This window comes from Artibeus jamaicensis, unplaced genomic scaffold (genome assembly GCF_021234435.1).
Source record: "Artibeus jamaicensis isolate MK-2021 breed Jamaican fruit bat unplaced genomic scaffold, CSHL_Jam_final contig_64, whole genome shotgun sequence".
Taxonomy (NCBI): Eukaryota; Metazoa; Chordata; class Mammalia; order Chiroptera; family Phyllostomidae; genus Artibeus; species Artibeus jamaicensis.
This window is the reverse complement of record NW_026521911.1, coordinates 7,357,845-7,369,776: the sequence shown is the minus strand read 5'-3', so window position 1 is coordinate 7,369,776 and position 11,932 is coordinate 7,357,845. Positions and strand designations below refer to the sequence as shown.

Here is an 11,932-nt window from a genome sequence, read left to right as displayed (position 1 = left end):
GGACAAGGTCCCAGGTGAAGCCTAGGAGATTATGGATAGGCCATGGGGAGGAACCAGGCAGTCTCTCCTGGATCCAGGACCAGTGGTCCTTGGGTGGGGTCACCTCGCTCATGGTCACCCATAGTCATGCCCGTCGGGCTCAGCCACTCTGTCCTTCCTGTCCCAGAGCAAGCGTGCCTGCCCTTAACCTTTTTCGGGACAAGGAAGAACAGAGGTGTAGAAGTTTCTTTCACTTCCAGGCTGGCACAAGTCCACTGCAGGTCAGCCTCAGTTGGCGGTGAGGTCACAGTGCCACCTGTCTGTGACTTCAGTGTTTCCAGGAGATGGGCTGTGATGTTATAGCATTCCTTGGCCCAGACCTTGGAGGGGAATGGCCAGTTGGTTCCAGAGAAGAGAAAAAGAAAGTTGTCTCCTGTTGCCTGGAATCGCAGTAGATTTGAATTGAAAGTTGTTCGATATCAGCATTTTACAACTTTGATCTCTCAAGAGATCATACCAGAAGAGAACCTAGTCACTTGCCATTACTGACTCTTTCCAGCAGGAAACTTGGATAGGACTCCTCAATCCTTCACCGACCTTCACTTTGAAGAGCCTCTGCTATGTACCAAAAACGTTGGAAACAGCAGAACAAAGTTCATCCTCTGGAAATCAGCAAGGAAACTCTGAGAATTCCCACGAGCCACCAGGAGGCTGTAAATGACAAAGAATACGAAACTAGCCAAATGAAAGAAAGTGTCTTTCCTCCCACCTCTCCTGGTAAAGTAACATCTGAAAAGCCTTTTGAGGCCCTTCCTCCAGATGTTCTGTGCAGTATGAGTGGGAAGAGCCCTGTAGAAAGCAACTTGAAGGTTATAACCAAGAAGAATGCACCATCTGCAATAATCCACCAGGGTGAAGGGGAAGGATCCTGTGATACCTGGGCTGTGTTGAAACTGGGAAATACCAAGGAGAAGACTGAATTTTTTCCAGCCAACCAGAGTAGCAATAGGATAGAATCTATGAAAATAAAAACCTCCGAGGATATTGATGGAAGAGCTACTAAAAGAGGGAAACCATCAGGGGTTTGTAAAGCAGCTAAGATCCAGTTAGAAAAGGTGAGAGAAATCTACATTAGATGCATGGGCCTGAGCCTTGTTTCTGTGGCACTGAGCACAGTTCTGTTCGTTATATAAGTGACGGTGGGGATGGTGTCTGTGCCGGGAGGCCTCTGCTGGTCAAACACAGGATGGGTTTGATTTGGGGAATAATTATTCACCGGGAATCAAATGGCAGTGACAACCCCCGATCAAATGTGAGGCGCCCCTGTAAAACAGTGAGACCAGTTCTCTTGTACAGCTTGTATGATAGCCCAAGCAATGGCAGTCCTGCAGAAACAAGTGCAGATTCTCCTAGGTGGTGTCACAGAGGTGTCACTCACTTGAACAGGTGGTGGTCTGCAGTTTTAAAAGTCAGGCATTTTGCTACCTCTCACATACCCTTCAGCCTTCCCTTCAATTCCAGTCCCTTTTGCTTTCTTGTGGATCGCCCAATTAATGCTGTGGCACAGGGCATGGTTGCCTTCCTGGAGCAAGGAGACAGCACCACTCTGCCAGCCGGTTGTGGGGAAAACTGCACGAAGTCACCTGCCATGGTGAGGATTTCTGGGCAATTCGGAGGTGTGTCCCCAGCCTCTGAGCCCATTCCTGGCCCAGGAGCTTGTGAAGAATCCACAGAAAGAAGGACTCAGGTTAACGAACCACAGAGCGGGCCAGCCCATGTCGTGGACACGGTGGTCAGGCTGGAGTCCAAGTGCCTGCAGCGGCAGAGCCAGTGTGAGCCTGGGAGTCTCCTGAAGAACCACAGCTGTGGAAAAGGAGGCCGGGTGTTGTTTGCAAATGGCACTCAGGCTGATGAAGTTGAAACCAACAAAGGTGAAACGAGCTCAGGTGAATTCTGTGGGTCTGAATCTGCGGACTGTGACCCATCAAGAGCTGACCATTGTTCTCTAACGGGGAAGCAGGCCTGAGATGGGGCCCCTCCAGGCTGTTGCTCTTTGCCAGCAAGGGTGGTATGAGTAGAGACCTTGTGCCACAAAGTCCTGATCAAAAAAAGAAAGAAAGAAAGAGAGAGAGAGAGAGAGAGAGAGAGAGAGAGAGAGAGAGAGAGAGAGAGAGAGAAAGAGAGAAAGAAAGAAAGAGAGAAAGAAAGAAAGAAAGAAGGAAGGAAGGAAGGAAGGAAGGAAGGAAGGAAGGAAGGAAGGAAGGAAGGAAGGAAGGAAGAGAGAGAGAGAGAGAGAGAGAGAGAGAGAGAGAGAAAGAAAGAAAGAAAGAAAGGAAGGAAGAAAGGAAGGAAGGAAGGAAGGAAGGAAGGAAGGAAGGAAGGAAGGAAGGAAGGAAGGAAGGAAGGAAGGAAGGAAGGAAGGAAGAAAGAAAGAATGAATGAATGAATTTGTGTGTGTTAACATCACTGAGTCCGAGGTGGAGAAAGACCAGCCTTCTAGTTTAAAGTCCTGGGAAGACACACCTCCAGGGAGGCTGTGATTTTTTGCCACCCAGTCAGCTCCAGCTGGACTGTTCCCAGTTGAATGAAAGCACGGCAAAAGAGTCTCCGGGGGCCAACCAACTTAGAGATGCTGCCGAGGATGGCAGTGCTTCTGAGGAAAGAAACGTTTCAGCTGATTCATTTGTGCCAACACCAGCCTCTCCTGTGAAAAGCACAGTGTCGGTGCTTGAGGCATCCAGTTAGCAGAAGCAGGTATCTCATGACTTTCTGGAGACAAGATTTAAAATCCAGCAACTTTTGGAGCCTGAGCAGTACATGGCTTCCCTGCCCCACTACATTACGGTAAAATCTTCAGGTTGGTTTCCACCAAGTGTTTAGTGGCTTTAAATGTACCTGCTGCTAAGTTTATTATTGAACACTACAACAGCAGTCCGGCAGGTTCTCACTGGGTTCGAGACCCATGCCACACTGCAGAGACCCCTGTAAGCAGTTCAAGCAGAAATGTGTCAAAGGGAATGTGTCCCTGTGCCCGTGGTGGCCCAAGCCCTATTGCCAGGCATCGCGCCGAGGGCCAGGGCACTGGATGTGCTGCCATCGCTCTCAGAAGGGCTTCCCCGGCTGTAAGCTGGGGGCTTCAGGACAGTCACTGGGTCCTGTGCCACAGCGTTCATTGGGCAATCCATAAAAAAAAGAAAGGGACCAAAACTGAAGAGGAAGACAAGTCTATGGAAGAGGCAAAATGGCTGACTTTTAAAACTGCAGAACAGCAGCTGGATGTACTGTTCAGGTGAGTGGTGCCTCTGTGACACCATCCAGGAGGATCTGTACTTGTTCTTATAAGCTCTCTTCATTGTGCAAGCTGTACAAGAGAACCAGTTTCACTGTTTTACAGTGGCGCCTCACGTTTGATCCGGGGTCGTCATCCGCCATGTGATTCCCTGGCCTGTGAACAATTATGCCTGTTTCCCCAAATCACATCCATCCTCAAAGGACAAAGACTTGCTACCATCAAGGATGTTCCGAGAAGTTCACTGTGGACTATGCAGGCAGTCCCCAAACAGGGGCTCCAAAAATGTTTTCAGCACTGGCACCATATTTGAAACAGGAGAGGAGTGTTCTGTGGATGCGAAGTATGCTCATGAGGGAAAAGTCACCTCACCTTAGACCTTGTCTGCCTGATCCTGTAAGACCGACGGTTGTGGTTGGAGAAGGACTCCACGCCCTGTGCTGGTCACAGTGTGTATGAAGTAATGCTGCTAACATGCAGTCGTGTGTGGTGGACAGCTGACTGAGTGACGTGATCGCCACAGTGCAGCTAGGATAGTGTTGGACCTACAAGGTTGTTATTGCCTCAAATTTGTGTACCCAATATAAAATATGAATGTTTCCCAAATAAAGCACAGATATTTTCTGTATAAATAGGTGTGTAGGAATGTCTCTAAGAAGAAACTCTAAATAGTTAAGAAGTTAACCTGTTGAAAAGATGCCCAATAATGGTGTAACTGGACAACCTTAAAATTAGCTTACAGAACAATCCTGTGTTATATTTTAGTGATCCAACAAGAATAAGATTATATAGTCAGATTATAAGATTCTTGTCTACTTACTGGTTACAAATTTTTTTAATTTAAATAAAAATATGCATTAAAGTACAAAAAAGAAAGAAAGAAAGAAAGAAAGAAAGAAAGAAAGAAAAAAGAAAGAAAGAAAAGAAAAGAAAAGAAAAGAAAAGAAAAGAAAAGAAAAGAAAAGAAAAGAAAAGAAAAGAAAAGAAAAGAAAGAAAGAAAGAAAAGCCCTGGCTCGTGTAGCTCAGTGGACTAAACACCGGCCTGTGAACCAAAGGGTTGCCAGTTCGATTCCCAGTTGGAGCGCATGTCTGGGTTGCGGATCAGTGTGCTCCGGATCTTGTGCACCACTTGGGGGCGCACAAGAGGCAACCACACTTTGATGTTTCTCTCCCTATCTTTCTCCTTCCCTTCCCCTTTCTCTAAAAAATAAATAAAATCTTGAAGAAAAAAAGGAAACAGAAATATCACCTCATCTGACCATTCCACCAATCCCTGAACAAGGTGTTACCATCACACCCTTTCCTTTGGCCCTTGGGATAAATGACCTTGGGATGGATGACCTTGGGATGGATGAGGGAACTGAAGCCCAGAGGGCGCACCGCCCACACCAGTGAGCAGGCCCGCTGGATTCATTCTCGGGTCACTTGAGTCCCAAACTGATAACCTTGACATAACAGCCAGAATATGAGAGCAACATTTCCTGAAAAACGTCTGAGAACAATGGATTTTATGACATTTCTGGTAGGAAAAAAGATTTGAATCTAGTGTGTGTGTGTGTGTGTGTGTATGTGTATATATATATACACATACACACACACATATATATATATATATCTGTCAGGACTTTCCAGAGAAATAGAAATAATAGGCCACATTTCTATACTGTATCTTTGACAGAATTTGTTCTTCTCTAGGAAACCTCAGCCTTTGCTCTTAAGGCCTTCACCTGATTGGATGGGGGCCACCGCATTATCAAGGTTAATTTGCTTTACCCAGAGTCAGCTGATTGTAATGTTAATCCCATCCACAGATACCTTCATCGCATCATCTAAGCTAGTGTTTGACCCATAACTGAGCACCATAGCCTAGCCATGTTTACACATAAAATTAGCTATCACAAGATGTAGATAAATAAGGGACCCCAGAAAGGTTTTAAATGTAGGCCAGTGTACCCCAATACCCACCATATGGTCTTGTTCTTAATTAGCAGATTTTTGATGCTTGAGAACAAAAAGTTTGAAATTCCGTGCACTTGTTAAGGGAAAATACAGTTTTCTCATAAAATGACTATGTTTTAAAAACTCATACATGGATAAAAAAGGGAACATAAAATGCCAAGTTTTGATTTAAATATCAAAATATTTTGTGCATGTTTAATTTTAGATTTTGCTTCATGACGAAGAATATTTGACTGTTCTGGTTTGTGTGTGCTGACCTGCTTTAAATAGATTCTACAAGAGAGCTCTGGGCTGTCATTCTGTGCCACCTCATGGGTTAGAGACAGGAAAATCAGGACCCAGACTGGGCACGCTAATGGCACAGCTTGTCACCTCAACCAGGACTCCTGCTCCGTCTCTGGTGGGGCTTCATTCATCAGCCTCATTACCCAACTTTATTATCAGCAGAGAAAAGAAAAATAAACACAGAAAACCCGCATTCTATGCTATAGGGTTGCAGGAGCTGTACTCGGGCCAGCTGTGAGCCAGATGTCTGCCCTCCCCAACAGGGCTGCAAGGGATTCCCTGGGTCCCAATGAGCAGGTGAGGGAGAAGACAAGGGTTTCTGGTTTGGGGGAGTGCAACCCCCTTGGGGACAGGATGAGATGCTGAATACAGTCAGTGCCACCTGGAGTGAGAGAGCCTGCATGTCACAGGGAACATCGGGCAGGCAGTGAGGTGTTGGACAGAGTGAAGCGGTGAGGCTAGTGTTCTGAGTTTTAGTCTTTGCTCTGCCTTCTATTAGCCGTGCATTTGTTTTTCTGGGCCTTAGTCTTCTCTGTAAAATAAGGAAAATAGTACCCTAGAGATAGGAAGGCAGATCAATCAGAAGACTCACGTTTAAGTCCTGCCTTGGCCTTTGGGCAATTCACTTAGCCTCTCAGCTCTTAGGAGAGGTAATAATTCCTTGTAAAGTAACTCATGCGAAATGCCAACCACCATATTCACCCCTCGGAGCAGGTACTCAGTTCCTCCCCAGACTCCCTCTTTCCTTCACAAAATCTAAATTCCAGAGACCTCTGCTTTCCCAAGATCTCCAGTCCCCGTGAGACCCACACACAAATCCCCACTTCACCACCTCCACACTAGTCAGCCATTCAACAACTGTCTATACAGGGACTCTGCTGGGCTTGTCCCTGCCTTCAGAGCTGCCCTGCTGAACCTGTAAGCCACATCCTCAGCCATGACCCACAGACTGGCTGTCCTCTGGAGATGACAGATCTTGGCTTCACCTTGACTGCATTGGTGACATTGTGTCCAAGCCCCAGACCCCCTGATGGGAGAGCCAATCCACACTCCCTGGGGGGGAAACCACCAGCTTTTCAAGAAGAGAGTGGAGTGGAGGCTTGAGGGTGGGCCGTGACAGCTGGTGCTACTCAAGTCAAGCATTGATGACATCTGCCACCCACACTTTGGAAACTAGGTGTGGCTGCCTTTGTGTCTCTCTCCCAAATAGCAACAGGGACCCACTCCTTTTCGTTTGCTGGGGAACCCATGTGGTGACGTTTCTTAAGGTCTTTGTTTCCGCCAGGCAAAATGCAGTGGTCCCCAGGAGGCCCCAGTGACATCTGGAATCCAGCACCCAGCTGCTCTCTGTGGAGCAGGAACCGCACCTGCGCGCCAACCACACGTGCCCGTGGAAACCCGGGGCAGGTTACAAAGAGCTTCCTCTGGAGCGGGCCTCGGGTGTGCAGGCACCTGTGAAGGTGCTGACTGTGATCCGGCATCTGAAGCCCGGCTGCCCCAGCACTTTTCACCGAGTCGCACTCAAATCTGAGCTCATCTGAGACACTTGTTTGTAGGGTTGCTCCAGGAGAGCAGGGAAATAAATTAGCACATAGTGTGTGAGTCAGGAGGGAACTGAGTAATTGTCTAAACCAACCTCCTATTGTGGGAGGCTCTGGAAATTTCTACTGCTCAGACGCAAGGTCCCTGCCCAAGCCCCAGCTGGCAGCCTGCTCCTTTCCTTCTCACCAGCCCCGGGGCTTCTGGGGAGCACCCTTCCCTCTTTAGCACACCCCCAGTCACTCCATTTCTCAGGAGCCTCCTTGCCCACTGAAACACCAGGGTCCTGCACCCTCATACTAGCAACTCTACAGATAAACACCAAGCAAGCCCTCTACAGTTTTCCTACATGGAACTCAAACTCAGGGAACAAGCAACCAGTGGGAGAAAGCACACAATATCCCCAGGTAAAAGTGGTCTTGTGGCCCCTGGTCTGTCATTCCTAACACCCTCTCTTCAAAATGTAGGGTATGGGACACTCCATCTCATTTTCATTTCATAAGATTGAAGTCACCGAAAGTTCTCTCATCCTGTGACTTAAAATGACCTCTCTTTCCAGGACTAACTAGGTCAGTGGACGCAACCCTGGCCAGACAGGGGGTCCCTCTGGCCTCCATACAGAAACCTCATCCATAGAATTATCAGCTCTGGGCATGTTCTCACACCCCTTTGTTTTATCTATGAGAAACTGAGGCCAAGTGGGGTTTAAGAGATTTGCCAAGATCACACTCTCTGGGTGTGCAGCCCAGCACTGCCTCCATACAAACATCTTCACAGCCTGATGAATCCCTAGCTCTTGTCCTTGTCATTTTCACTTAGCTCCCCTAAGAAGATATCAACAATTCTGTTTTGGTACATAAATCCCAAGTACATTTTTTAGGGTGAGACAAAGCACTGTCAAACCATTTAAGTATAAACTCCCTTTGATCCCCTTTGAGCTCAGTTACCAGTTCTGTATATTCTTATTCTTTTGGACCTACAGACTGAGCCAGCCTTGTCTAAACAACCTCCTGGAATACAAATATGGTCAGAGGAACTGGGAAAATCCAGCTCTCTTTTTCGGGGCCTAGGATGGTAAGGATGGTGCCATTCACTAAAATGGTAGTGGGGTAAGAGGACAGAGAATGCTTTTTGGAATTAAGCATAAGAATAAAGCTTGGCTGAGCATTGTGATATTGTGTGAGCCTGGGGGAGTTCCCTAATGTCTCTGAGCCTCAGTGCAGTCCTCCGTAAAACTGGAACGATGATATGCATCTCTCAGGATCACTGCAAAGATTCATGTGGTGATGTGGGTGGAACAGCCGGCACCATCTATGCACCAAACAAACTTTTCTTAGTTTGCCCCACCTATCCTGTTATGTTTTGTTTTTTTTAAGTAACAACAACTTGACTATTTACAAAGCTCAGTTTGGTGTATGCATGTGTATGGTGTAGTGCAGATTTGCCTAGAAAAAGGGTACAAATGGCTTCAGCCAAAAAAAAGCCTTGCAGCTTGGCAACCAGATGCTCACTGTACGTCAGAAACCCTGGCTTCCACTGCCCCCTGCTAGATGCATTCCCTAACACAAGTCGTCTGCATGTCTGCCCTTCAGTGTTAACCTGTAAAAGACAACTCACACTACCCTTTTCACTTTCTACCCTAGCAGTATGTAAAATACAACATTCTGTGCACACCTGCAAGGGCTGGTTATCTGGATCAGCAACTCCTAAAAGGTGTAAGGGATAATGCAAAAAGTAGTGTTCTCTCACCAAATGAGATTAGGAAATACTGGGCTAAAGAGGTTTCTTATTGCAGGACCTCTCTGTGCCTCTAAGCTGCCAATATGCCTTTGGAGTCTGGGGTACAGTGTACCATGTTTCCCAAGGACATTTGACCACTAGGTGACATTTTGAAGACCACATATGGGCCCAGTGTTCTATAGGACCCAATATTTTGCAAAGCACTCAGCAGACATTCTTCAAACAGCTGCCATGGCCCAGAGCATGAGAGATTTACCTGTCCCACTGTCTTCCCTGGACATGAGAAGGAAAGGCAATTTAGTAGCATAAAAGATAGCTTTTAAGAGCAATTCCTGCTGGCAGCAAGAAGCAAAGAGGGCAGGTAGCAAGCTTTAAGAACCTGGAGCTAGACTGTAATGGCGTTAAATGAAGGAGTCATTGGGAGGCCTAGTGCACCCCGTATAATTATAGGAGGTTTCAGCTTAGAGGTGGCCCAGCGCACCCAGGGCACTCAGGAGCAATGATGTGAAATGGCTGGATATTTTTTTAAATGTTTTACAGCAAGGGAAAAAATGTGACAGTCAGAACTTTTAAAATCGTGCCTTGGAATTAAAAGCAGATCAGGAACATTAGCAGAGAAATTCAGGGTCTTCTATGCACAGTGGATCCCTCTGAGAACCACTTCACCCCCAGGGACACAAATGGCCGGCAGTGTGGGCCCTGTCCCTGCCCTGGACTTTTGCACAAGCTGTTTTCTCACCTGCAATGCCTTCCCCCCTCATTCAGGTACTGGGGACCACCCCACTCCAATACCCTGTTTCACCTGCTATTTATTTTTTTAAACCAACCAGTTTTACAAAACCAAGTATAATCCAAATGTCTATTAACTCTTCCTTCTTCTCTTAGCCCTAAATGCCTGCTCTACCACCACCACCAAATAAACCTGCTGCACTTGGGTATCAGGAGCAAAGCAGAACTTACTTCAGGGTCCACAGAGGAGCCTGTGGAGGGAATTCACACCTCATAACAATGAAGCCTTTGGGGTTTTGTTGTTGGGGGGGGGTTTTGTTTGTTTTTTACATTTATCTCCCCTAGGCCCCTTCCCTACCATGTTTCTCTGGGGTCCCCTGTCTATCGTACCCTTTTATATGGGTTATAGCTGATCTAACACTTATGTTTCACTTCCAGATATTAGAGCAGGAGAGTCAAACTCATTTTCATCGGGGTCCACATCAGCCTCACAGTTGCCTTCAGAGGGCCGAATGTAATTTCAGCTCCTTAACAATTAAGGAGTAGTTACACTTATATGGTCCTAAAATTATTCAGGCTCTTTGAAGGCAATTGCAAGGCTAATGTGGCCCCTGGGGAAAATGAGTTTAACACCCCTTAGAGTTTAAAGGCAGAGCTAGGGACAATGCAGAGGACTGGAAGGAGCTTGACTATTGAAGTTAATACAGACCTCCAGTCCTTGCTTTGCAATCTCTGGGTTGAGGGGTTTTGGTCAGGTCCCTTCTCTTTTTTAAGACTTCATCTCCTTTTGGAGAATATGGGGATGATACTATGTTGCGTGATTGACTTGTGGATGGGAGAAAAAGAATACGAAACAGTGTGGTGCCTGGCACAGAGCAGGCACTCAGTGGACTTTGGGAACAATGATTCAGAGAGGACTCGTAAAGTGTTTGGACCCAGACGGTGGCTATTACAATGGGAAAGGAGCGGCCAGTGCCTAAGACATTCTATCTCAGCTTAGACTGGGCTGCACTGGATGATGGCAGGCCTCCGTTAAAGAGGTTAACTGCTGGGCCCACGTGAAGCACAGAGTGTGGGCCACGATGGGGCTTGACAGCTGAGCATCAGAGACTGCTGTGAAAACAAGCCAGATGTCCCCCAGGGCCTGCCCCAGGGGTAAAAGGCTGAATTAATTAATTAAAATGACAGTTGTAGATCTGCTTGATGTTCAAACAGATAAATGACAAGGCAACCTAATTGGTGAGTGTGAATGGGATAGTTAATAAATGGCTTTTTGATTACAGGTTCTAAAACATCTTTTAAAAAGTCACATTTTTTTCAAATTCTGCTTGTGGATATGCGTGTTTCATGTTGCTTTGCAAACTGAGACTGCTGAGGCATAAGGTTGACGTACCTTGCTCTAATTCCCAACCTGGGCACAAGTGACAAAGAACAGCATGTGATAATGGTGGGCTCCTCCAGGAAGCAGAACAAGTCAGAATAGTCCGAAGGTCTTGAATGCTACCCAGTAATTTGTATTACAAAGACTTAGTCTTCAACGTAGACAAAAAAAGATCAAACTTCTAACTTTGACCCTCAAGAGTTTGAGTTTGGCCATATTATTTAACTTCTCTGAGCCACAGTTTCCTTCTCTATGTAATTTTTTCCTCACTCAGTTGTCCTAAGGAACAATTAAGATGATCTAAGGGAAGGGAGTGCCTGGTACATGGTTCAGGCTCCATATGCATTAATTTCCCTTTCTTAAAGATTGGATTTACATTATCATGAGTCTTTGTGTTGGGTATAACGGGAGACAAAAGAAGACCATTTAGAGGTTTCTATGTGGCTTCAGTTGTCTGTGGTTGGTTGTTGGGAGTAGAAGCAGGAAGCAAAAAGAACTCAGGAGTGTACACCTGGAATTCCAATACCACTGGTGAACTGAGTTACATGATCATAATTTAACAGTGGAAAGAGACATACTGTTTAAAAGGAAGGAAGGAAGGAAGGAAGGAAGGAAGGAAGGAAGGAGGGGGGGGGGGGGAGGAAGGAAGGAAGGAAGGAAGGAAGGAAGGAAGGAAGGAAAAACTCTAGTGAAAGGAGAGATTGAGGATCTAAAACAGGGGTGCGAAACTCACTTTCTTTTTTTTTTAATTAATTTTATTTAGTTATTTTTCAAGTACAGTTTTTTGTCTATTTTTCCCATCCCAGCCTCCCCCGCCCCTTGCTCCCCACCTCCCTCCCATTTCCACCCCCCTCAGTTCTCGTCCCTGTGTCCTTCCTATTTGTTCCTCCAAATCCCTCCCCCCTTTTTTCCCCTTAACTTCCCTTCCTTCTCCCCCTCTGGTCACTGTCCCCTTGTTCTCTATTTCAGTGTCTTTTTTTTTCTGCTTGCTTGTTTGTTTTGTTGTTTAGCTTCCTGTTAAAGGTGAGAT

General features: G+C 46.3%; 1 pseudogene; it reads left to right on the top strand.

The window, feature by feature from the left end:
• Positions 1 to 599: 599 nt before the first annotated feature.
• Positions 600 to 7,054, top strand: LOC119044280 (F-box only protein 34-like; annotated as a pseudogene).
• The last annotated feature ends 4,878 nt before the right edge of the window (positions 7,055 to 11,932 follow it).